The sequence below is a fragment of the Vigna umbellata genome, chromosome 4 (assembly GCF_029865625.1).
Source record: "Vigna umbellata cultivar VRB3 chromosome 4, Vumbellata_1.0, whole genome shotgun sequence".
In the NCBI taxonomy this organism is placed as follows: Eukaryota; Viridiplantae; Streptophyta; class Magnoliopsida; order Fabales; family Fabaceae; genus Vigna; species Vigna umbellata.
This window is the reverse complement of record NC_142168.1, coordinates 20826810-20853030: the sequence shown is the minus strand read 5'-3', so window position 1 is coordinate 20853030 and position 26221 is coordinate 20826810. Positions and strand designations below refer to the sequence as shown.

General features: G+C 34.6%; 1 long non-coding RNA gene and 1 pseudogene across 1 annotated transcript; both read left to right on the top strand.

Moving 5' to 3' along the window:
* The first annotated feature begins 6650 nt into the window (after positions 1–6650).
* On the top strand, positions 6651–7209 carry LOC148199513 (uncharacterized). The gene is made up of 2 exons (XR_015785755.1): positions 6651–6788; positions 6841–7209. It is a non-coding gene; the product is annotated as an uncharacterized LOC148199513 (long non-coding RNA).
* Positions 7210–11020: 3811 nt separating this feature from the next.
* Positions 11021–13174, top strand: LOC148199512 (allene oxide synthase CYP74A2 pseudogene; annotated as a pseudogene).
* The last annotated feature ends 13047 nt before the right edge of the window (positions 13175–26221 follow it).

The following is a 26221-nucleotide window of genomic DNA, read 5'->3' as shown; positions in this document are numbered from 1 at the left end:
CTTATAAATTATGAATTGACCTTATTTCTAGTCGATATGAGACTTCTACAAAAAGTTGAACATTAAAATATGGTTGTGAAAAGGATGGGTGAGTAAGATATCTTTGAGGAGTAATTGTTGAGCTTTTTGGAAGTACATATTAAAAGAAAATCTTATAAGAGTTCCAATCAAATGTTATTTTTTAACATTGTTATATTTTGAAGACTAAATTTATGTACTTTTAAAGTTGAGACTGAATCAAAGTTTTGAATATGAATTAATTCATAATTTTTATAAAAGTTAAATAACGAAAAATATATTTGACCTATAAAATTATATTAGAAATTGATTTACACACAATTAATTAAATGTTTTTAACAATTGTGTTTTACAATTTTGTTCGTATTATATCAATTTTAATTTGATAAATTGTATTTTTACTAAGTTTTCAAAATGTCCTCTAAAAGATATTTTAAAAGAAGTTTTTGAGTTTATAAAAAGTACATACTAAAATAAAATCTTATAAGAGTTTCTATCATTTCTTACTGCTTAATGTCGTTATACTATGAAACTAAATTTACGTATTTATAAAATAAAGAGATTAACTTGAGTCAAAGTATCACAGATAAACTAATTACAAATTTAACTGAAAGTTAACGGCTAAAATATATTTAATTCATAAAATTATATTAGAAGTTGATTCACACACACTTAATTAAATGTTTACAGCACTTGTGTTTCACAATATTTTATCAATTTTTATTTGTTAAACTGTATTGTTACTGTTTTACAAATGTCCTGATATATTTGAGAAGAAGTTTTTGAGTTTTATTGAAAGTATATATTAAAAAAAAATCTTATAAGAGTTCCTAACAGATGTTACTGTTGAATGTTAATACATTTTGATGACTAAATCTTTACATTCTTAAAGTTAAAAGATGAAATTGAGAAAAATTTAAACATAAATTAATTTTAAATTTTACTTAAAATTAAAGGACAAAAACATATTTAATTCTTAAAATTATATTAAGAGTGAATTCATACACACTTAATTAAATGTTTTTACCACTTATGTTTCAATTTTTTCCCCTATTATATCAATTTTAATTTAGTAAATTGTATTGTTATTGTTTTAGAAAATGTCCTCTAAAAGATATACTCAATTGTTGAATTTATTGAAAATCACTAGTACAATAACAAGAAAAGGCACCGGTTCTTTTTTATTATTGGCATCGGTTCTACAACCGAGGTATACGTAGACGAGGTAAAAAGACCAAATTTTATGCCTCGGTCATGGACCGAGATAAAATCAGATATGAATATGCCTCGGTTATCTAAGAACCGAGGTAGTATCGTTTTTTTTTTCAAATGCAACCCGTTTCAGTACGCAACCAGCATCCAGAAATTGTTCAGTTCTCAGCAACCAGAAATTGTTCAGTTCTCAGCAACCTCAACAACCAAAAATTGTTTCAGTGGTGGAAGTCATTGTTTTTCAAACAACCGAAAAATCTTAATCCCCAATCCAAGATCAAAACAGACCTAACATATGACAAAATCTACAAAATTTCTTCACTGGGCTGGCCTCAAGAACAATGCCAAAATCTACAAAATTTCACAGATCTAAGGTAAAATTTCTGCAACGAACAAGATATGAAGAAGAGGCAGACGAACAAACGGCGATGGATCTGGAGCGGTGGATGGATTGTCGGTCTAGGGCGGCGGCTCGCGGTGGATCTGGAGCGGTGGATGAAGATGAAGATATACAAGGGAAGAATGGCGGAGGCGGATCGAGAGCGACGGAGCCAGCAGCGGCGGAGGGCTCGCCGATCTGGAGCGGCTTGGCGATGGCGATCTGGACCGGTGGATCGAGAGCGACGGAGCCAGCAGCGGCGGAGGCAGCAACGACGGATGGCTCGCCGATCTGGAGCGGTTTGGCGATCTGGAGCGGCTTGGCGATGGCGATCTGGAGCGGCTTGGCGATGGCGATCTGGAGCGGCGGATGCAGTAGTGGCGGAGGTAGCAGCGGAGGAGGCAACCGCGGTGGAGGCAGCAGCGGAGGAGGCTACACCGGCGGAGGCTACAGTTGTGACAGAGGGGAAGAATGGGAGAGAACGGAGGGGAAGAATGGGAGAGCATGGGGGAGAAGAAGTGAGAGCACTGAGGGAGAAGAAGGGAGAGCACGGAGGGAGAAGAAGTGAGAGCACGAGGGAAGAAGACGTTGGGCCGTGAAAATGAAGAAGATCAGATAAATGAAAGGGTGTATAGGCATCGGTTGTTTCGCAACCCGAGACCATAGAACCTTTCGCACATGTGTATAGGCATCGGTTGTATGGCAACCCGAGACCATAGAACCTTTTCATAAAGCTGTCAGACAAAAAAGCATAGTATAGGTTTCAGATATTCTTTTAACCGAGACAATATTATTATTCTGCTTCGGGTTAAGGTATGACCGAGGCATATAATTTTTACGTTTCGGGTTTTGCATAACCGAAGCATATATGGCGTGTTAGATTCCATTTTTTGTACTAGTGAATACATATTAAAAGAAAATCATATAAATTAAAATATAAATTGAATAAAAAATTTTAAAATAAAATAATTTCAAATTTTATTGAAAGTTAAAAAAAAAACATATTTAACCTATAAAATTATATTAGAAGTCATTTCCCACACACTTTGTTAGAAGTGGACTTTAAGCCTAACTCAACCCCACAAAATCGGCTTGTAGGGTAAAGTTTGCACCCACGTATAAAGTATGAATTGGGTTTATTTTTAGTCGATGTGAGACTTCTAACACACTTAATTAAATGTTTTTAATACTTATGTTTCATAAGTTTTCTTTGTATTTTATCAATGTTTATTTGGTAAATTCCATTGTTACTGTTTTACAGAATGTTTCTGAAATATATATTTTAAAAGAAGTTGTTGAGTTTTATTTAAAGTACATACTAAAAGAAAATCTTATGATTATTCCTATCAAACATTACTATTTAACGTGGTTCATTTGAAGAATTAAATCTACCTAAAGTTAGAAAATTAAATTAAGTCAAAATATTAAAAATAAATTAATTAATAATATTTCAAATATAAAATTTTAAAACAATAAATTTATGATCTTGATTTTTACATGATACTAAATTTTCTAATTTTTATTTAATCCAAAACATAAACTCATTTAAATTTTCACCAATTTCAGAATTTAAAGATTGGCCGTGTTAATTATCGATTTAGTACCATCTAAAGATTTAATTATCGTAAAATTCAACATCTATAATATTTAACAAAAATTCTGTTTGATATACACAATCTTGAAATCATCAAAAATGGAAAATTGTATGAAAACGAGGTCGCTACAATCCTGCCTTTCACAAACACACACTGTCATCAAAGAGAGTGAAAATAATGGGATACAAACCCCAACAACAACAATTTTGTATTACATTCATAATTACTGAGAAATGTAGTACTAATACTTAGACATTTTCTTCTTCTTACATCATAATTACTATGAAATATTGAAAAAGATAGAATACATCATCAATAAATGTTTTATTTCTTTCTCCTAAACTATTTTCATTATGACTCCCATGTCTTCTTTGAAGTGGCATTTCATCCTGAAGATGAAGAAGCTCATTCTTTAAACAAATGTCTGATGAAAGTTTCCTTATGCATATAGAAACTGTCATTCCTGTTTCTTTGATCCCTGTGAGTCTTCTAATTGTTGTTCGTTCCTACATTTAAACCCAATATTCAGTATAATCTTAGGTTTCACATCTTTTATCAAAACAATCATCATTTACATGCATTGTTTCTGAAAAACCAACCCGTAAAATAATATATGTATCACAAAAAATTGCAGTTTTCTGTACACGAAATGTTTTTTACTTTAAATGAATATACGTAAAAACTAGCAAAAGCTATGAATCTAATTAATCAAAAGACTATATAATACCTTTGGTACTTCCTTAATGTGATTTTCAGATATCATCAATCTTTGAAAGGTGCAAGTCTGCGTTTTCATCTTCTTCGTCTTTACCTATACTGTTCGCCATTTGCTCAAACTCTAAATATTCAGATATATCTAGAAATATTTCTTCTGTGGTTGGTGAAATTTGGTCACTTGGTTGAGAAAACTCTATGAATATCCGCTTTATATAGATGCAGAAGACATGGGTAGCTTTGTGAAAAGGATCAACATCAGTTGTTTTTTTCATGCTTTTATTTGTTTCTTAATTATTAATTGATTATTTGAGAATTAAACATGTTTTTAGTTTCTGAATTTTAAAGTAAAATTATAATTGTCTCTATAAAAATAAGACATTTTGTTTTTCAAATTTAAAAATAAATAATATATTTTTTAATTAAATTAAATTATATTTTTAAAGTTATAATGTGGTTTGGTGGTAAAACTGAAAAGAAAGATGAGAAAAATCATAAATTCAAATTTTCCAAATAAAAAAAATACTAACAAATAATATTTATCAATAAAAGAAATAAATGAATTAAAAACATATTTATCTATTATTTAATTTAAATAGATCTAAAATAAGAAAATTATTAATTTATGTATTTAACCATTAAACAATGTCATTTATGCACTACATTAATGTATGTACTTAATTATTTATGTAATATATTAATTATGCATTAACTTAATACACTATAATTAATGTTATAAAACTTTACTTCTCAAAATATTACTCTTTCGGTTTTCTTTTCTTATATTTTTTACTAGGGTATACGTGCATAGCTCATATGGAATAATCACATCTATTGTCAAATGTAAGGGTGTTTATTAAACCGGTTTCGTCGCATTGTTACGCACAGATAAGATATTAAAAATGATAATTGATTATTTAATTTAATTCAATTCAATTGAGTTGATTTCTATATTAAACAATGAAAATTATATATTTGTGTTAAATATATATATATAAAATATTTTATTTATAATAAAAAATATGAAATAAGTTCAAAATATAAATAAAGAATAATAACAAATTAAAGAAAGATAAAAGATAAATACAATATATCTATCTAAGATATATAATAATATAATATATTCAATCCTCTCCATCAAGTTGGTACATAGAAATGATATGGAATAAGGTTGTTACTAATATAATTAATAAAAACTTAGTGGAAATATATGTTTTTGCACTATAATAATACCAAATTTTTAATAATTTGCGAAGAAAACGTAGAAGACAAAATACTAATTCAAAAGATTCTCATTGAGGGTCAAATCTTGAAGGCTGCTCACTAGTGCAGAATTGAGATACTAACGCGGCTAATACGCTTCGGTTTGTAGAAAACCGAAACATATGAAAACGTAGTGGCATTTTTGCAATTTTAGCGAACTTATAGGCCTCAGTTCAAGTGAAACCGAGGCATAACAACTTTATTACCTCGGTTAAATAACCACCCGAGGCATATAACCCTCCAGATTTGACTTAATTTTGACCTTTTATATCAAACCTTTTTTGTCAGGGTGCTACTGCCTCAGTTGCCTGGGGAACCGAGACATATACCCCTCTTCCTGACAAATATTTTAAATACTGAACCTTTAGGCATCGGGTTCACAAAGAACCGAAGTAGTACTTCTTTCTAAGATTTTTAACACTTTCTGCGACCAGTTTTCTTCTTCTTTGCACTTTTCTCTCCACCACCACTGCTCAGCCTCCACCACTGCTCGCGCCTCCTTCATCGCGTCTCCACTGCCACGTTCGTCGCGCCTTCATCGTCGTGGTTGCTGCTTGCGTACGTTCTCCACCACTGCTCGCGTTCTCTACCACTGCTCCCCGCCCTTGTTGTGCCTCCACCACTACTCATTCACTCATTTCTCACCGCGCCTCCACTGCCCTTGCTGTTGCGCCACCACCGCCCTCCGCCCTTTGCCTACCCATTTGGTTTTAGGTGCTGAAGGACCGAATTGTTTTCCCCGAATTGCCCTCCGCCCCACCGCCCTTTGCCACGTCTCTAGGGTTTTCTAACCTCTTTTCAGGTATTTTGTGGGTTTCTCTGCATTGTGATGGTTATGATTTCTCTACAGTATGGTGGTTATGATTTCTCTACAGTGTGGGGGTTTCGGTTCTGATGTTGCTAAAAGGGGTTTTTCAATTTGGTCTCTTTATGATAGTCACTATCATTGCTCTTTGTTAGATGAATTATATTGAAGCTTCTTCTGCTTTGGATGCTGCGAAATTGTGGGAAAGTTGGTGTCTTTGTTTTTTAGTTTTTCTCTTTTTGTCAATTATGGTTGTGGAATATCTGGAGAGCTTAATCTATATCTTTATACCTTGTATTTGTGGAGTCCAAGAACAAGTTTCCTTTTTGTCTCAACATGCTTGAAGTCTCGATTGTGATGTTTCTCTGCTTTAATTTCAGGTTTAAAGTTGAACAAAATTCGCTTAGAGATTCAATGTTTGCTCTAAGGTTGTGAAGTTTAAAGTTGAACAAAATTCGATTGTGATGTTTCTCTGCTTTAATTTCAGGTTTAAAGTTGAACAAAATTCGCTTAGAGATTCAATGTTTGCTCTAAGGTTGTGGAATATCTGGAGAGCTTAATCTATATCTTTATACCTTGTATTTGTGGAGTCCAAGAACAAGTTTCCTTTTTGTCTCAACATGCTTGAAGTCTCGATTGTGATGTTTCTCTGCTTTAATTTCAGGTTTAAAGTTGAACAAAATTCGCTTAGAGATTCAATGTTTGCTCTAAGGTTGTGAAGTTGTCGGGAACCAACAGTTTGAGATATGTTGGTGGTGACATGTTCGAATCTATTCCCAAGGCTGATGCATTTCTACTCAAGGTAGGCATCTATAAACGAATGTTTCCTAAAGTTCTTTCTTTACTTTTTGAAGTGGATTCTGCATGATTGGAGTGACAAGAATTGTAAGAAGATATTAGAAAATTGCAGAGAAGCTATTTTTGTTAAAGGCAAAAGAGGAAAAGTAATTGTGATAGAAAATGTGATAAACGAAGGGCAAGATGAGCAGGGACTTATTTGACTAAAGTTCCTCATGTCTTGTTAATGGAAAAGAAAGAAGAGAAGAAGAATGGAAGAAAGTGTTCCTGGAAGAAAGTCGATTATGGTCTCCTGCATCTGATGCTTTGATTTCTTTTTCACTTTGAAATTTTGTCATGGGTTTCAAGCTGTGATGCACGAATACTATCAGATATGATGATAGTGAATATGATGATAATGTGATACACTTATTTTGAGAACAACAGTATACTGCCTCGGTTAGGAAGAAACCGAGGCATAAAGTTTTGCGAAAAAGAAATCCAAAAAACGAAAAATGTACTATATCGGTTTTCTATGAATCGAGGCGAAATCCTTCAACTTTTTACCTCAGTTCACAACCGAGGCATAAAGGTGTGGACTTTTTGCCTCGTCTGTATATGCCTCGGTTCAAGAACCGCTGCCTATAGGCGAAAATAACCGGTGTCGTTTCCCCTTACTACACTAGTGGCTCCATGTAAATCTCTTCTTATAAATCATCATTGAGCAATTCATTGCTGACATTTAGTGGATAAATAGGTCATTGTTGACATTTAGAGGATAAAGAAACCATTGTTGAAGAATCATCATAACTATAAATAAACTAACAAAAACTGTTTTTGTCGCTTAGAAAAAACATATATGACCAAGTCAAATGCACTAGTGAAAGAAGAGAGGTCAGAAGAGACAATAATTGAAGAAGTCACAGATTAATAAGAGAGAAAAATCCTAAAAAACCAAGATTCTTCCACTAAGGCACCTTAAAGACGAAAAAGAGTGAGCTCGATACTTTGAATAGCTTCTTGAGATGAGATTGGACGTGCGACCACACAACAAACCTAAAAGAGAAAAAAATGTGACCTAGATGTTCTAAAGCAATGCGTAAGAGGAGATGGGAGACGTCATCATGTACGATAATTTTTTTTAACTTTTTCATTTAGTTTTGGTGTCTATTCGGGGGAGCCGACGTATATGAGTATTTAGACGTCGGGCCCTTCCATAACCGACGTCTAAATAGTTGTTTTATTTACGAAAAATGCCACCGGTCATTTTTTAAGTTGGATATTCCAGAGTCAGACGTCTAAAAGGTAATGTTAAAGGTCTTTTTTACACTAGTGTAATTTACCCATCTCAGTCCAACGTGCTCGGATGGAATTGTGTTTAACAAAACAAATGCAGAAATAAAACCTAATAATTTTTCAATGAATTGGGTAATATATATGTTTAAATTCTAACCAACCCAACCCGCAAACACCCCTAATGAAATGTGGTCGTAACTGTTTCAGATCTCTTTCCTCTTTATTGATATATTGAAAATAAAGAAGGAAGAATAAACAACTATAACTATCTATCTATTCGTCTCTTTTCTCTTTTACTAATATGCATAAGATAATTAAATACTCAAACAAAATGATAAAAAGTCTATTATATTTTATTTAAGTTATAATTTAATGTTAATATTTATTTTAATATTTTCTTATAATATTTTCTTAACATTTATAAAGTGTTGGGATGACACGTTATCTTTTATTTAGCTATAGTTGAGATACATGGAGGACAAAGGTTGTTAGCAAAATGATGAAGATGAAGTTTTGATGATGTCCAAATCAAGTCAAGATATATTAAGATTCATGAAGATCCTTTGAAGACTTGTTTTTGTTATAAAAATCTTTTGTAATAATTATAGTTTAAGGTTTAGAACTTAGATTTGTAGTAGGTTTTGATTCTTGTACTTTCATACTTGTATTTGCTGTTTAGAATAAAAAACACACGGTTTTAATCGATTAAAACGTTGCAGGTGCTGAAAACTCAACTGACACGGAAATAATCGATTAATACCTATTTTAATCGATTAGTTAATTGATTAATCCTTAAAATAATCGATTAAAGGTGACCGTTGGAGTTTTCTTACTTTTGAAAACTAGCCGTTGTACTCATTTTAATCGATTAACACTTGTATTAATCGATTAAAAGCGTTAAATGGCTAGAAACGAAGAACGAAAGAGTATTTGCGTGAGTCTATAAATAGGCTCTAATTTTCCATCAATAGGAACTCTTCCTTGTGCTCTAGTACTCAGAAATCATTGAGACTTGTGTGTTCTTATTCGGCTTGTGAAACTCATGTCTGTGGAGCTGGTGAAGTGCTGCTACGGTGACAGAGGAAATAGTCAGTTCATCCTTGGTGTATCTAAGGAGGTGTTCGGAAGAGAAGTTCGTCCTTCGTGAAGTATTCAGAGGAGGTGTTCATCCTTTGTGAAGACTCAAAGGAGGTGCAGGTTCATCTCTTGTGGTATCGAGAGAGGTGGTTTCTAAACTTTTACAAATTGTTTCTTTGTGATTGTAATTTGTAATTGTTTTGTGAGTAGTGAACTGTTTATCTTGTTTTGAGATAAGCGACTGGATGTAGGATTGGTAAGACCCGAACCAGGATAAAATCATTTGTGCAAATTTCTCTCAACCTTACCCTTTTTATCTGTCTTTATTATTTGCTTGGTAAGTTTAATTACATAGAAATTAAAAGACACGTGTTCGTATTAAAAACCCTCTTAGTTTGTTATTCCACGCTAACCATTCCATTGTAGCCGCTCTGACAAAGGTGTGGAGCATCAAGTGTTGTTTGGCTATAGTTTTTTCTTTTTCATTTCATTTTTCACTTTTGTTTGTTTTGATTGTCTGTGTATCAAGATTGCCATCAACAAATGTAAAATAACCAATGGTTGATCATTTATCCCATCCACATCAATATAGATATCTACTCATTTAAAACTTATGGTAGCTTGATTTATTAAATATGTTGTTGAAGTAAGAGTTTTTTGAAATAATAAAATGATACATTTCCCTCAATGAATGCAACGCAAACAAACGTCTAATAGATGTAATTTTTTCTCTCTTAAAGCTCTAGTTAGTAGGCGTGTTAATGATTTTGTTAGCTTCTAGATATTTTGATATTTTTCACCATTGTCACTATGACTACCCTAATACTATATTGAGTTCTTACCATCATTTTATGAAAATTTTGAAATGATAACCACTAGTAAAAAGACAACCTTTTAACTCGCCTAATACGTATCGATTTTTATAAAACCGAAACATATTAAAATGCGGTGACATTTTTGTAATTAAGGCGAACTTATATGCCTCGGTTCATTGAAAACCGAAATCTATTCATTATATTGCCTCGGTTATTTACGAAACCGAAGCATAAAAGCCTGTGCAAATCCACCCAACTCTGTAAGTTAGACTGACAACTTTTCCTCCAAGCCCTACTGCATCGGTTAACAAATGAACCGAGTTAGTAGTGTTCTTCATGCCTCGTTTATTCGTTGAACCGAGGTAATAGCCCTTTTACTTGTTCAAAATACTAAAACCTTATCTTCTTGCCCTAACGCGCTTCATCGTTCTTCTTCTTCCCCTGCGCCTCCCCGTTTCTCTTCTTCCCCTACGACCTTCATCACCACTGGACGAACCTCTACCACCAAACGCATAGTCCTCGCGTCCTCCATTTCTCTCGCCCAAAGAAATCTCCACTTCGCGGTCTGGTTTCTCTCGCGGGTTGCTCACTGCGTCCACCGTCGTGCCGCCACAGTTCCTCCGCCACAGTTCCTCCGCCACCAGTGTCTCCATTGTCTCCGGCGCCTCCATTGTCTCATGCCAAGTGGGGCTAGGGATTCCAATCGCGAGCTTCCCCTTTCTTGTTGGGCGACGACAGAGAAACCTTCGGGAGGGTTTGAGAGGAGGGTTCTTCGATTCGCAGTCGCGTGCCGTCGGAGTGGCGATTCACCTCCAACGGTGTCGCCAATCATCACACTCCCTTCCACGGAAACCCATTCCTTGCTTCGCTTCAAATTTGATCCCAAGTTTCAGCTTCTCTAACGCGCTTCTCCAAATTCGCTTTTGGTCCTTTGAGGCCGCTGCCTCTGAGCCCTCAACCTCTGATGGGTTCACGGTCCAACAAATTCTGGAAAATAATTGGATCATTCTAGACGAAAACGAAGGCAATTGGAAGATTCATGCCACCGCCGTGGTCTTTGTTTTAGGGCATGAGTGTGATTGTTCTGTTTTCCAATTTTATTTTATTTGTATCTTGGGTTGTTAGAACTGGATCGTGTGTGTTGCGGTGGCAGTGGGAAAAATTGAAGGTGAGGTTGGATATGTTATCATTCCAGCTGGGTAAGGAGAACCTTTGGGATGATCTGGTGTGCGCTGATAACGGTTGAAAAACCATTATTTTTATGCTTACTTTTAATATTAAACATCCTTTTTTACTTAGAAGCTTGCTTGAACTCATGCTTTTGCTTTAGTTTTGTGAATAAGAGAGTTGAGGGTGAATTTAATGGTTTTGTGCTAGATTCCCTTGATTTGATAGGCTAATTGAATGATTTGAAAGAAGAGTTAAAGTACCGAATGATTGGAATGCAGAAAAGTCAACAAAAATGCAGAAAAGTAAACCAGAATGCAGAAAAGTCAACCAGGGTGCAAAAAAGTCAACCAGAGTGTAGAAAAGTTGCGCTGAGCGCCAATTTTCTTCTGTTTCATGCCTGAGCGCAAGCGCTGAGCATCATTTGAGTGCTGCAGTTGTCGCTGAGCGCCATTTTGGCGCTAAGCGTGGACGACACATGTTTTGGGCCAATTTTATGCTATTTTTATGATCTATTTTGGGCCTGGCCCCGTTTTCTGTTATTTTTCGGCCCTCTTTAAAGACCTGGACGTCTTAGGGTTTGTATCTTTTGATGGCTTGAGCATAAAAACACACTTGTCACCCCTTGGGGGTAAATTTGGGGATGCGGGAGTCTCCTCTTCTGTTTCTAGGGTTTTTCTATCTCTTTCATTCTTTCATTCCATTGTTCATCTAGTTTCTCCATGATAATGGGGAACTAAACCTTATTTGTTTTCGAAAAGATGTAACCTCTTAAACTCTCATGTATGGAATTGATTCTTGATTATATATGCTTTACTTCATTAATTGTTAGGGGTTTTTCCTTTACACTCTATGGATGCTTTGTTTAACTTATTCAATTGCATGATAATTGATTTTGTCAATATGGACACATACGGGAAAATCTAGAACTGGGGAAATTCTCCTAAAAGCAATATTACCTAGACATAGAAATAGGAGGATCGGTTGCCTTTAAGCTTTTGTGTGAATGTAATACATGATTAATTACTAGGGAGACAAGACATTGTGAACTAGTAATTAGGAGTAGGCTTTCTTCACCGAGACATCGGGTTTAAGGTAAATTAGAAAGTGACATTAACATTAATGAAGAAGATGAATTCATATATGCATGAGAGTAAATTAGGTGAAATCTAAACCCAACAACAATATCATCAACTTCATTCATTCATTCTTGTGTTTAGCCTCAAATTGATCAAATTGCATTCATATTTATTTTATTGTATTTTCATCCAAAAATCCCAAAATTCGTTCTTTAGAGTATTAATTAGTTGAGTAATCACATAACTGTTTAGTGTTGTGAGTCTCTTGGGAAACGATACTTGGTCTTACCATTTATTATTACTTGATATGATTCGGTACACTTGCCGAGGTCTTAACAAGTTTTTGACTCCGTTTTCGGAGATTAAAAATTTGTTTATCACGCACAGGTAAGAAGATTTCCTTATTCGAACAAGCCCCTTTCTTGCGTGGATTGTGAAATCCAACTATAAGAAACTCTGTGAGGGTTTTGCCAGCATAGATCGTCATTTAGTTTGAACCGGTTAACGTTTCATTACAATTGCAAGTTTTCTTTATCTAGTTCAGATTACGATGTGCAGGTTCTTCCATTCTGAACGAAGTGGGGAGGTTGGGGATAAAGAGGGACGAAGCTTTCCACAACCTTGTGTTCATCCAGTTTCCGATTCTGATGAAGTGGGTTGTGTTGGGAGGGGAGAGTTTGCACAGGCAGCTTGCAGAGGAAATCAGGAGCGTTGTTAAGGAAGAAAATGGGGTGAGTCTCCATGCATTCGATAGGATGACTTTGACTAAATCTGTGGTGTACGAGGTGATGAGGATAGAGTCGGTGGTGTCGTTCCAATACGGGAAGGCCATGGAAGATCTTGTGGTGGATAGCCATGCTGCGGCGTACGTGATCAAGAAGGGTGAGATGATCTTTGGATATCAATCGTTCGCTATGAAAGACCCTAAGATCTTTGAGAGAGCGGAGGAGTTGGTGGCCCACAAGTTTGTTTTGTAATAGTCTTACATACAAAAGATTGTGATGCTCAATAATTTGACCTGTGTGAAAAAGTATAGTGGTGATGAGGAGAATAAAACGAATAAAAATTCATATATAATTTGGGAATGAGTATAGGGGGTCCGTTATGAAAAGGCATGTGATATGAAGTTGTGATAATTTTGTTGTAATAATTATTAGGCTATTATCATGGTTTGATTCTTGTTTAACTTCCTCCTCTACATTCCGAGATTGGGCCAGGAGAATTCCGATGACAATACACTCACCCCTTGCTTCTTCCAACTCTCAATCATCACATCCAATGCGTTGTTGTTGTGGTCATACACTATGAGGAGGCGTCTATTGGATTGAAATTGGAAAGAATCAGCAACAATTTTTAAAGTAGATACCTCATTGCAATGAAAACCAGGGTGTACTCAACTTCAGAGAGATTCATGAAAGACATGATTCTCTTTCTAATTCTTGCTTCCAGTTCTGACTCGTGCCCACTGTAGAGAACCTGGGACTGCAAGTTCACTGACTTGTAGGATACATCAAAGAAGGAGGCGTCTAGTGTAAAGTGCGACAATGATTAGGATGAAGAAGAAGAAACAATCGAAGCATTGGGGCAAGGTCTCTTTTGCTAAGCGTAGGGGAAATACAGAAAAATATCATGGAATGGTTGTAGCTGCTTTACAAGCAGAAAATGAGTATTTCAAAGAAAGTAAGAAGTTGTGTGAGGCATTCAACGCAGTGTCACCATGAATGTTCTTAATTTATATTGGGGGGATACTGCCTCAGTTTAGTAGGAACCAAGGCGAAAATTCCTTCGAGAAAAAATAATATAAAAAAGGAAAAATTGTACTGCCTTAGTTGTCTCTGAACCAAGATAAAATCCTACCTTTTTTTGCCTCGGTTCTAAACCGAGGCATAAAGTCTACCCCTTTTTGCCTCGCCAGTATATGCCTCGGTTGCGGAACCGCTGTCTATAAGCGAAAATAGCTGTTGTCGTTTCTCTTGACTGCACTAGTGAACTTATCTCAAGTTTGGATTTCATTAAGTGTAACCAAATAGTTTATGCAATAATCAACCCCATATGATGAAACAATTGTTATTTGACAGAGATCAAAAGTAATGTTAAGAAGGAATACCAATTAGAAATCCATATTTAAAGTATTTGTACAATCTATAGATCTCCATTGGAACTTGGTTTCCATTAGTAGTACAAACTTTTCTCTCTCTTTTTATTATTATTTTGATGATGCTTTAATTTGGTTACCTTGTCTAAAATTAAATTTCATAATAATGATTTTAGTTGTAATTTATATATAGAGAGGAAGAAAAAAATTATCAAATTAGCTTTTAAGCAATTCTGTCAAATGTAACATTATAATATTAGAATCAGATTCTAACATAACATATTTTTTTTAAGATTAAAAACATATTATTCTCAAATTTAATTGTAATTATGTAAAACGTGTTAGTCCTTTGTTGCATATTGTGTTAGTATTTCAAGTATGAGTCTAAGTCTTACGTTGGGTAGAAATGAGAAAGTAGAACATCATATATGTTTAAAGATCCATTAACCAATTGTCTTAAGGTTTTGGGTAGAGAGTGGTGTCAATCTGTTATGTAGTTAGACTTATATCTCATTGGTATTGTAACTACCCAATGAACATCCTCCTCCACAGACCTAATATTGTGAATACACTAACATTGGCTCGTAATTTAAAGTGTGGGGCATGCTGAGTATTTTAACTTGTTGTCTTAAGCCCATCTTGCATAACCTATAGCCTACATCTTCCATAGATGGACTCGTCCGCATAGCTTGCATGGACTTAAATTCCAAAAATTAAGTAACACTGGCACAACACATTCTGTGTATTTCTTTTAATAAATTTTTTCATTCGCATTTTCATATGCTGTTGTTGAAGCTATCAAATTAATACTACTTTTCAAGGCAACTTCAGTATTGCCAAGTAGTATCCAAGAAAGTACATAGGGCTAAAGTAACCTTGAGTCGTCTCCCTACGAACACGGAATTGATTTCGAATATCTGACTCTTATGAATGTTATGCAATGCTTAAAAGTAATGGTTGAAGAATGTTTAAAGAACAAATAAGAAACTTAAAAACAATTACGATGAAATAGGCTAATTCCACTGCTTTTCCAAGATAAATTCATCATCGGTTATTCACTGATAATTGTTCAATTGATTATTGTTTAAGTTTCAAATTAATTAAAGTAAATTCTTAATTAATTTGAGGACGATCATGCATTTAACCAAAATAAATTCTCAATCAAATGCAAAACCTTTCTAGATTATTCACAATAAATTCAACCAAAGTACATTCTCAATCAAATTTTATTGTGTTTAATCATGTCTATTCTTAAATCTCCTAACCAAATTAAAAGCTAATCAATCAAAGTAAATTCTCAATTGATTATAGTTGAAATTATTACTAATCAATCAAAGTACATTCTCAATTGATAGTAAAAACCATTTAATCATATGAATTCCTAAGTTAAATCAAAGTAGATTCTCAATTTAAACCTAGAAACCCTAAAACTCATATAATAAATATGCATGTAGATTCAAACACATTATGATGCAAAAATCTTTGCTTTTAACAAGATAGAGAGATGAAAGACATAGAGAGAACAACTTAAATCAATAATCAAAATAAACAATTGCATTAACTGAACGTAACCTCAGAATCCATCATGGAATTACAGTAGAATAGCCCTAGATGCTTAGCTCTCCATGAATGGAGTTGAATACAAGATGAAAGAAAAGTGAGAGGAGTATGAGAGAATGAATTAAGTGAAGTCCCCCCTTTCTTCCTCCCTTCAGTCTCTTTATATAGGCTTGATTTGGCTTGGACTCTGAATAGTTTGTTGATAAGATATTTTCTGTTGATATATTATATCTTTCAAATATTCATTAGATTAAATCAGTTTTAAAGAATATTTGATAGATATTAACTCAATTATCTTATATCCTATATCTTCCAAATAACTAAAAGATTTAGATAATGATAAAATTATTCGGAAGATATTTTATGTTGATATTCGCAAATTAAATTCAACAACTGAATTTTATCTTTTATATTTTCTGACTTTCCAAAATTGCACAAATACCCTGAAATTTCTTTTATCTGCACTTTAGCCCGTTCTGAATTTTCCAAATAAAATATGATTTTGGGCCTTGAGTTGCCATTTGGACCAATAAAACTTATATTCTCAGCTGCACAAATAAACATTAGAATATCCAAGAATAATTTATGTCCTAAAACTCACTTTTTACGTCTCTTTATTTCCCAAACCCAACAATTTCAATCATCACAAATTCATTTAAAATCAACCATTTAAGCACAATTATCCCATCAAAAATTTGAATTTTAAAGCCTAAATGTGGGCATAAATATGCACTCATCACATTTCTTTTGCGAACCATCCCACTTTTCACATCTAGTTCATCCAAAAGCAACTCCCTCGTTAGCGTTGCTTCTTTGTTTTACTCCAGTTCAGAGTAATTTATATTTCCAACTAACTTATACTTAAAAAGCATAAATTATAAAACTGTGAGTATCATTTCGGAGGTCCCTATTTGTGAAAATTGTCTCAAATAGGTTCTTGTATTGTTTTATCCTAATTAGGTCCATTTTTCTGTAAAATTGGATCAATTTTGACCTTGCCGTTAAATTCAGTGGACGACGTTAAAATTTGTGTCTAGTGTTAAGCTAGAAATTATAAAGCACGTAGAAGAGTGAGGTCTCCTTACGTGGAATTAATTTATTTTCGTTAAAAACATTATTTACGGAACACTATTGTATTGGTGCTACAACCGTACCCGCTTCGTTCACCTCTCATCGCAGGCCACCATCGCCTGCCCCCACTGCCAAAGTGGCTTTGTCGAAGAGATCCACACTGACGCCTCGTTGTGCCACCGTCTCAGCCCTTTCCCTAACGACCATCTTTCACTCCATCGACAAGGATTTCGTTGTCAGATAACAGTTGAATTTATCGTTATTTATGATATAATTTTGATACTAAATTAACCCTTTTTGGCTTTGAAGCTTGCCTAAACTCTTGTTTTTAGTTTATTTTTGGCAATAACAGAGTTGAGGTTATACTTGATGATTTTATCACTAAATTTCCTTGATTTTGTAGGTTATTGGAATGAATTGGAAAAGGAGTTGAAGTATCAAGGAGTTGAAACACAGGAAGGACAGAAAAAGCACCAGAAGAGAAGGTTACAGAAGGTCGCATGACGTTTGGTTGCCCTTTTCTGGGGCCCTAGGCGTAGGAGCTCACACAACCATGCCTTGTTGCCCTTTTTTGGGGTCCTCAACGCTAGGTAGCTCGAACAAGCGCCTGGTTGCCCTCTGAGGGGTGCTAAGCGCCAGACTCCACATACCGCAGGACGCCTGGTTTCCCTTTTTAGGGCCCTGAGCGCCACTTCTCTCGCAAGCTCGCCTAGTTGCCCTAAGTAGGGGCACTGAGCGCCAGCATGTTGGGCCTTGGACTTTTTTTCTGATCTATTTAAGGACCTCTACACGTTAGGGTTGGTATCTTTTGATGGCTGAAGCACAAAAACACAATTTCCGACCCTTTGGGGGGAGATTGGGCATGCAGGAGCTTTCCTTATCACTCTCAAGGGTTTCCACTCATTCATTCTTCCACTGTACACCAAGGTTCTCCATGACAATGGAGAACTAAACTCATTTTTTGTTGGGGATGATTTAACCTCTAAACTTTCATGTATTTGAACATGTTTTAAATATTTTATTCTTATTTCATTGAATGTTAGTGATTTTCTCCTATTCTTAATGCTTGTCTTGTTTTGGCCATTCATGACTTGATGTTTGATTTGTTTGAGTATTGGGAAATATCTTATGAATCATGATCTGGAGGATTTCACCCAAAGGAAATATTGCTTAGGGATAGGGATAGGACGTTTGGTTAACTTAAGCTTCTTTTCTTAATGCGGAATTGGTTATTAGGGATTCAAGGGATTAAGGTCTAATAATTAAGACTAGGCTTTTTACGCAGAGGGATCAGGTTCTAAGCAATTTCGTAAGTGACATTAACATTCCAATGAAGAAGATGAGTTCTAATATACATGAAAGTGAAGTAGGTGAAATCTAACCCCAACAACATCATCTCCTCATATCATCAATATCATTCATTCATTCTTGCTTTTAGTTCCAAAAGATCAAGATTTTACATTCAAGTTTAGGTTTACTTTTATTGCATTTTACCATAATCATTGGAATCATTCTTTAGTCTTCATTGTTTAAGGTATTACACGATTATTTAGTAAACACGAGTTTCTTGGAAAACAATACTTGGTCTTACTATTTTATATTACTTGATACAATTTGATATACTTGTCAATGAGTTAACACTGCTGTCGTCGCGATGTCGCTGGCAACCGCTCCCCCTTTAACCCCACAAAAAAGTTAAAGGTGATTTGTATTCTGCTTTGTTTTTTACTGGTTGTGGCTGCGTTCTTAGCTGGGTAGATGAACAACTCTAGACAGAGAAAACAAAGTCTTTACATTTTATATTTTTGTTTTTTTGCCTCTCGATTTTGGGCATGTGAGTTGTCAAGAAAGTCAAAAAGGGCATCTTTTTAGTGGTTATTGTATGATATATTTCATTCATTCTTCTATTTGAACTAAAGTTTGGGAGTGGAGAATTTTTGTTCGAAAATCTCAAAATGAGTTAGTTTTTTGTCCATGAAGATCCACCAGAAAGATTTGATTTTGCAGTTTATTTTACATCTTAGCGGTAACACAAACCTCTGATCAAAAGGGTCAAATTGGGTAGTTGAGTTGAGTTAGAGGAATGTGAAAGGCCTAAGATTTAGGGGGGGGGGGGGGGGGGGGGTGTCTGTCATATAGGATTCTGATGTGTTTAATTTATTTATGGGCATAAAACCTGGAATAGAAAGAAGTCACCTTTTGAAAAGTTCATAGAACTAGAAGTAAATAAAGTGTTAAGATTTCATTTCAAGGCTTGTGTTTATGCATGGTGGGAAGCATCATGGAAGTAATTAGTAATGAGTACTCAAATGGCTCTATTTAGACCTACAATGGTTCAGAGGAGAAGCTTGATGATCTTCGTAGCCTTGTTAGGAAGACTGATGGTGATCCTTTGAGAATTGCAAGGTTATCAGGCATTGTGCTATTCTGAAATATGTTGAGGCCAGGCTTGGTGATAGGACTCTTCTAGCTGATGAGATTCGGAAAGATGGATTTTGTTTGAATATGATAGATACACCACTTTGTCCATTGAAGGTGGTCACAAACTTGCAAGAAGTTGTTTGGGATGCTGATATTGTGGTTAATGGTTTGCCTTCAACAGAAACAAGGGAGATTTTTGAACACGAAGGCTCCAACACCTTTGATCGGTGAAGTGCAGGTCGAGACCGAGGCGTGCTGCGCCGTGTGCAAGGAGGCGTTTCAGCTCCACGCGGAGGCGCGTGATTTACCCTTCAAACATATTTACCACTCTGATTGCATCCTCCTTGTGGCTCTCCATGCGAAACTCTTGTCTGGTGTGCCACCACGAGCTTCCTTCCATTTTGGAAACTAGGGCTCCGAGTTAGATCGATGAGGTGGCGATAGGGTTGGCTATCTGAAAGCTTCCAAGAGGGGATTCGCGGTGGGTCGACTTTTTGGGGACGTAGGGCCAGAGATAATCATTTCCCGATGGTTGAAGACAGTCTTTTAAAAATTAAAATAATTAAATTTCACGTAATTCTGACATATCACTTAAACGGACACAAATTTTAATGTTATTTACTGAATTTAACGGTAAAGTCAAAATTGACTTAATTTTATAGAAAGAAGAACCTAATTGGAATAAAAAAAATATGAGGACCTATTTGATAAAATTATACACTAACATATACCTTCGAAATGATTAAACTCATAATTTATTATTACTACTAATTTCTTTAACGAGTATTTTGAGATGTTACCAATAAAATTTTATAGTATGAATTATATAACACATTATATTAATGCATATATTAATATATTAGACAAATAATAAATACATGAGTTATGGTATTATTACATTAATATAGTAATGTATGTATTAATTTTATAACGATAAAGTTTTATAACATTAATTATCTAATGCATAAAATTAATGAATATATTACTATATCAAACAAATAATTAAATACATAAATTATGGTTATTTATGTTTCATTAATATATGCACTAATTTCATCCAATATATTTAATGATATCACATAAATAATATAGCGTATGCATTAATATATTACATTAATGACATTATTTAATTTTTAATTAAATGCTTTAATTAATTTTTTATATTAAATATATTTAAATAATAAATTAAAAAGAAAACTTTGAAAAAATTAATTAATGTTAATCTTTTTGATTGACCATTCATTTCCTGTTTCCCAACTATATAAGAAGGATATTCAGAGAGTTTTCTCAACCTAAGTCATCCAAATTTCTCCAAAGACACATTTATCTCTGAATATTTAGTTTGGACAAATGGTCAGCAACATGGGCAATGATGAAGACGACGAAAACACAGACATAATTTTTCTAAGAGTGATGAGATTCATCTCAAAATCAAATCAAGGAAATACCAAAGGTATTATAGATTTTTAATAATTAGATTCATATTTTTGTAATTCTTACATATATGGTTTTTCATTTTTTGTTTAATAGTTTGTATTTGGTTCTTAAACTAAAAAAAGAGAAAACATTTCGTTTACAGGAAGCTCGTGCGTAAACTATGCAAATGGAACGCACGTTCTCGGTGTTTGTTTCAATCCCTTCAAAAGAAGGTTTTGATTTAGAACAACCACATCTTCTTAACTCACACTCTTACAATTTATAAGGCTGGAGTAGAGTATATCCTTTCTCATTTTTTCATGTGTTATTTATTTTATGGTTTGCTTGCAAATTTTTTAATCTGAAAAGTTTGTAGTGAATTTTGTGACATATGATATAATTTCCTTTGTGAACATTAAGAATTTAACTTGAATTTCTACTATCTTCACATCTCAATTTATTTGTTTCATGATACTTATCTTCTACGCAAAATGAGTGAAAACATATAAGCTAAGGTGCTCTAACCTTCTTGTTTTTCCTTATTTTTGATATCTCTGTTGTGTTTAGTTGCAGAATAAATGTATAAGAGTGACTTCCTTCAAGAGCAATCCCTACGGAGGTAGCTTTCTTAATTAAATTTCTTGCTACTTTTCACTGAACTGGTTACATTTATTCTGTTTCTACTAATGATAACTTGACATATAGGTGTACATTGGAATCTCTAATGTTGCATTCTTTTGGTATTGGATGACGTTGATGAGTTCTTGTCTTTCAATTGCCGGGAAGACATGCATCAAATATTGGAGCATGTAGGGAGGAGATCAAATGCAGACCCCAACTCAAATTCATTATGCACACCAGGTGAATAAACTGATAGGCTTGGTAGGAATGGTTGCTAACCATATATGAAGAGCCAGAAGTGTTTCTTGTGAAGAAATTGTAGAAGTAGTTGGGAATTCCAATTGCATCCTGAGATATTTCGGATGGGAAACTACTTGTCACAAAAGAAGAGAAAACAATAAACACTTCTATAAATTAAGGTGTTATATTTTACAACTTATTTAGTCAATGATGCAGTTTCCATGTCAATATAGTAAAAACTATATATGAGATTAATTTCTCTTGCGAAAAAATATACACATAAAATACTTTATTTATAGGAAAAGTGTAAGAAAAGTTATGATTTGTTTCTCTTACTAAGAGGGAGGTGAATTGGTAATTAACAAAAACGCTTTGTTTCTAAATCTTTTTTTGGAAGATTTAGATGATCTATAAAAGCACACAATACAATTATAAAAATAATGCAGTAAAAAGATTAAGGATAGAAAACAAACACAGTTTTTTTGTCCTGGTTCAGCCTCAATCTCTACATCCAATCTCTTTCAATCAACTTTAGATTGAAAGACTTTCCACTATAAGGATTTTGAGTTTTTACAATAAGGAATTATAGTGACGCACTGTCAAAATGTAAATCTCCTCTCTAACTCTCACCAATCTAATATAGCAACACTACAAAAAAGTAGGGCATTACCGAAGGCCAGAAGCCCTCGGAAAATGCCAAAAGCCGTCGATAATGGGTGTTTACCGAAGGCCTATCGACGGCCAAAAATCCTTCGGTAAATCCCTTGTCGCTAACCATTACCGAGGGCTTTCGCCCTTCGGTAATTACCGAGGGCCAGAAGCCTTCGGTAATTACCGAAGGGCGAAAGCCCTCGGTAATGGCCATTCGAGGGTATTTACCGAAGGGCAGAAGCCCTCGGTAATGACCTGCTATGGGCATTTACCGAAGGGCAAAAGCCTTCGGTAAAATGCAGATCAGGTTTCAGAGAAATGGTATTTCTTTGCAACCCACACCTGTATATCAAATTCCAATTACAAACAGACATGCATATCAGTTTTCAAGCACATACAAACATCCATAATGTGCATCTCAAAGTTATCATTTGTAGAGCTGGGTAATTTTTTTAGTTAATCTCCTTATTGGAACTTCTATCTCTTCTAACTCACTTTCCTTTGCATGTAATTTTGGGTCATGTTGTAGGTTAATATGTCCTAATTCTCAACTTCTACCCCTGTTGTTTTGGCTTTGGTCTTTCAAGTTTGATAATCTTGAGAAATTTCATTTTTTATATTTGAAGCAGATAATTGAAAGAAATATTTCCTAATTTTAATTAATTCAAGATTTACAAATTCTTTGGTCTTGATCATGCACTGTTCATCCAAATAAAGTGGTGAAGGAATATTTCTATAATCATAGTAATAGGTTGCTTTTCTAGTTCCCTTAATGATTCTGTTGTGGGTTGCAGGGGTGACTTTGGAGGATCCTTGCACCGATGATCTCAGCCAAGAAGTCAGAGGATTTATATTCTCTAAAATTCTGTTTGGTAAAATGTCACCTATATTTCTTTTTGTAGTTGACTCCCCTAAATTGAGGTGTACATTAGGGAACTCATAATCCTTAATTTAAGGTTAATAATTGCGATAAAATCAAAGACATACATACTAAATTTTGGAGTTAATTACAATGTCAACAGGTTATGTTGTAATCAATGGCTATTAAAATCATATTTCTAGGCATTATCAATTAATTATGTTATTTGTATCAAATTAAATTACAAAGAAATGTCTGTAGGTGCTCTATAGTGCAACATACCTATATGTCCATTCTCCTGTTACATTTAGTTTGACGAAAATTAACCAGACAAAGTGGTTTATAACCACTATATGCTTCTGTTATTATCATGGGATCTATTTAGTGAACCTCACTTTGTGGCATAAGGCTTTTGTTGTTGTTGTAAGTGTCCAAGGATAGCCTTTAGTACATTACATGTTTACATTGTAGCCTTTGCAGGGTCCAGGAAAAAAAAAGTAAACTGCACCAAAAAATGACACTTAAAGTGCTCCTTGCAGTGGCAAAAATGAATGGCAGGGTGTTTAAGGCTTAATTGAGACCTCAAGCAAGTTTATATCATCAATTTGGATGTGTGGAAACACTTAAACAACAAAGGAAAAGACTACACCAGAAAATCACTAATCCACTTCCAATTTCAAGCAAAATTGATGGTTTGGATGGTGATTTTGCATATAGGATTGTAAATGACCATTTCAACAGTGCACACAAGTTTGAAATGGTGAAATAAACTTGTGCAAACATATACAAATCACAGAAACATCCAAACTCAACAATTCAAAGCAGTTGAAGCCAATTATGCAGAACTTTTAATCAAAGTTGTACCATAAAATCTGGTTGGAAAATGGAAAAATCAGTGTCCAAAATGAATGGTACTGTGTTTAAAGCTCAACTGAGACTTCCAGCAAGTTTAGATGATGAAATGGAATGTGTACAATCACTTAGGAAACAAAGAAAGTAACCACATCAGAAATTCACTGGTTCACTTCCCAAAATTTAACAAAATGTGAGTAATTCAAATGTGAAGTTGCACCAAAGCTGGAAATTGACCAATTGAATAGTGCATACAAGTTTGAAATGGCCAATTATACTTACACAAATGGTCAAACAGTACAGAAGCACACTAATTCTGAAAATCACCTTGTAAGTTGGCAACTATGCAGTAAAAATGGCCAAACAACACCAGGAATTAAAAATATAACAGAGTCAATGGTGGATGGATCAACAAACATGTAAGAAAGGTCCTAAGCAACTAGATTCTAGTTGGAAAATGTTAGCTGGGAGATGTTAAATGGCCTAAGACACAACAAAGAAGTCAAGCACGGTGTATAAGCTTGGATAAAACATTAACAGTGTTTTGAAACCAGATTTCAAGCAACTCAACTGTGCAGCCAATTATGCAGCATTTTTTACACCAAATTTGCACCAGAATTGAAAACAAATACTACAATCAAACTGGACAGCACAAACAAAGTCTTTGTCACCTTGTTGCACCATTAATTTTCCTTTTTGCCTAATAATATTTCAGTTTTACCTTATAGAACCAGGGGCACATTCAAACCTTTCATTTCTATGTAAAAAACTGTTATGTTAACTCTTATGACTTGAATATGTACAGGGACCTCTCCTAGAACAACCTCAGTGGTTCCTTGCCTACAATCTTGGGAAGAACTAACTAGATCTTTAATTACAAGATTTGGGGGAAATGTACATTGACAAACTGGCAGCATTAAGGCAGAAAGGGAATGTTACTGAATTCTCAGAAAAAACCTTCTTCAAATAATTTGGTGAGAAATGCCATGGTTGAAATTCTAAGAACTTCATGGTAAATTTTAAATTTTGTGTATACATTTTATTATAATCTTAACTGCTGATTTTTAAATCAACAGTAATTATTGTATTTTACCCTGACAAGTGTTCCCTCACTTTAGAGGAGTCACATCCTTTTACAAGTGCAGTTCTATAAATCAGTAACAATTCTCCAATTCCAGAAGATCTTCATGTTCTCACATAACTAAATATATTTTGACTGTTGCATATCAGATAGAAGTGTAACATACACAAAAGGGGTATCAGGAATTTTCTACAAACTAATAACAAACAACTCGTTCCATCATTCATTTAAAGCAAAACTTATTTCTTTTACGAAAGACACAAACAGAGAAAGCAAATCCCTCCCAAGATGCCAACTTTAATTTGCATGATATTTACGAACTCTCCAACCAATATACTATATATGAGAAAGTGACAATATAACATTGTCACAAATTGAATCTTTGCCATCATAACTTGAAAATAAAATTTAGGTTATGAGGGACTACTCTTAAGTTACAGACACTGGCAGGAAGCTAGGAGTTGTCATCCTCAAGATATTTATAATCAATTTTCCAAAACAAAATCAATTAATCAAGGAGCTAAGGTGAAAATAGTTTGTCATTTTGGGCAGGCCACACAACCAACTAATCAAGGAGCTTTACACAAAATGGACCACTAATATTTTCCATGGTAAAATGGTTTAGAACAAGTTCAGAACAAATTATAAAAGCTAAAAATTAAAGCAAAACAATGAAAAGAAGATGAAAAATGGAAAAATCAGGAGTGAAGAGGCTTACATATCGATGCGAGAGAAGTCCAGCAGGTGTGTTGTCTTCGGTTGTTGCCTCCTCCACGAACCCCACACCGGTCTCAACGCACCACGAAGCCCTTCGTCACTGTTGTTGCCTCCTCCACTAAGCCCTCCTGACGCAGCGACAACCAATTTGTCACGCAGCCGCTCAACCACACAACAAACTGCCACCGAAGAATGCTTGCATGAACGAGGGAGATGACGTCTGTGAATGAAACCTCGCAGATTTGGGGAATATTGGTGAGGGTTCGATGGCTCGCAGAAAGGGGGAATGCTGGTGAGGGTTCGAAGAAAGAAAGGGGAACTTTGGCTCGAAAAATGAAAATTCGTAGAGGGAAACCCAAGTCTGCTGGGGTTAATTACACCAGCACCTTACCGAGGGTCATATATCCTTCGGTAAGTTAATTCACCACGGCCAATACCGA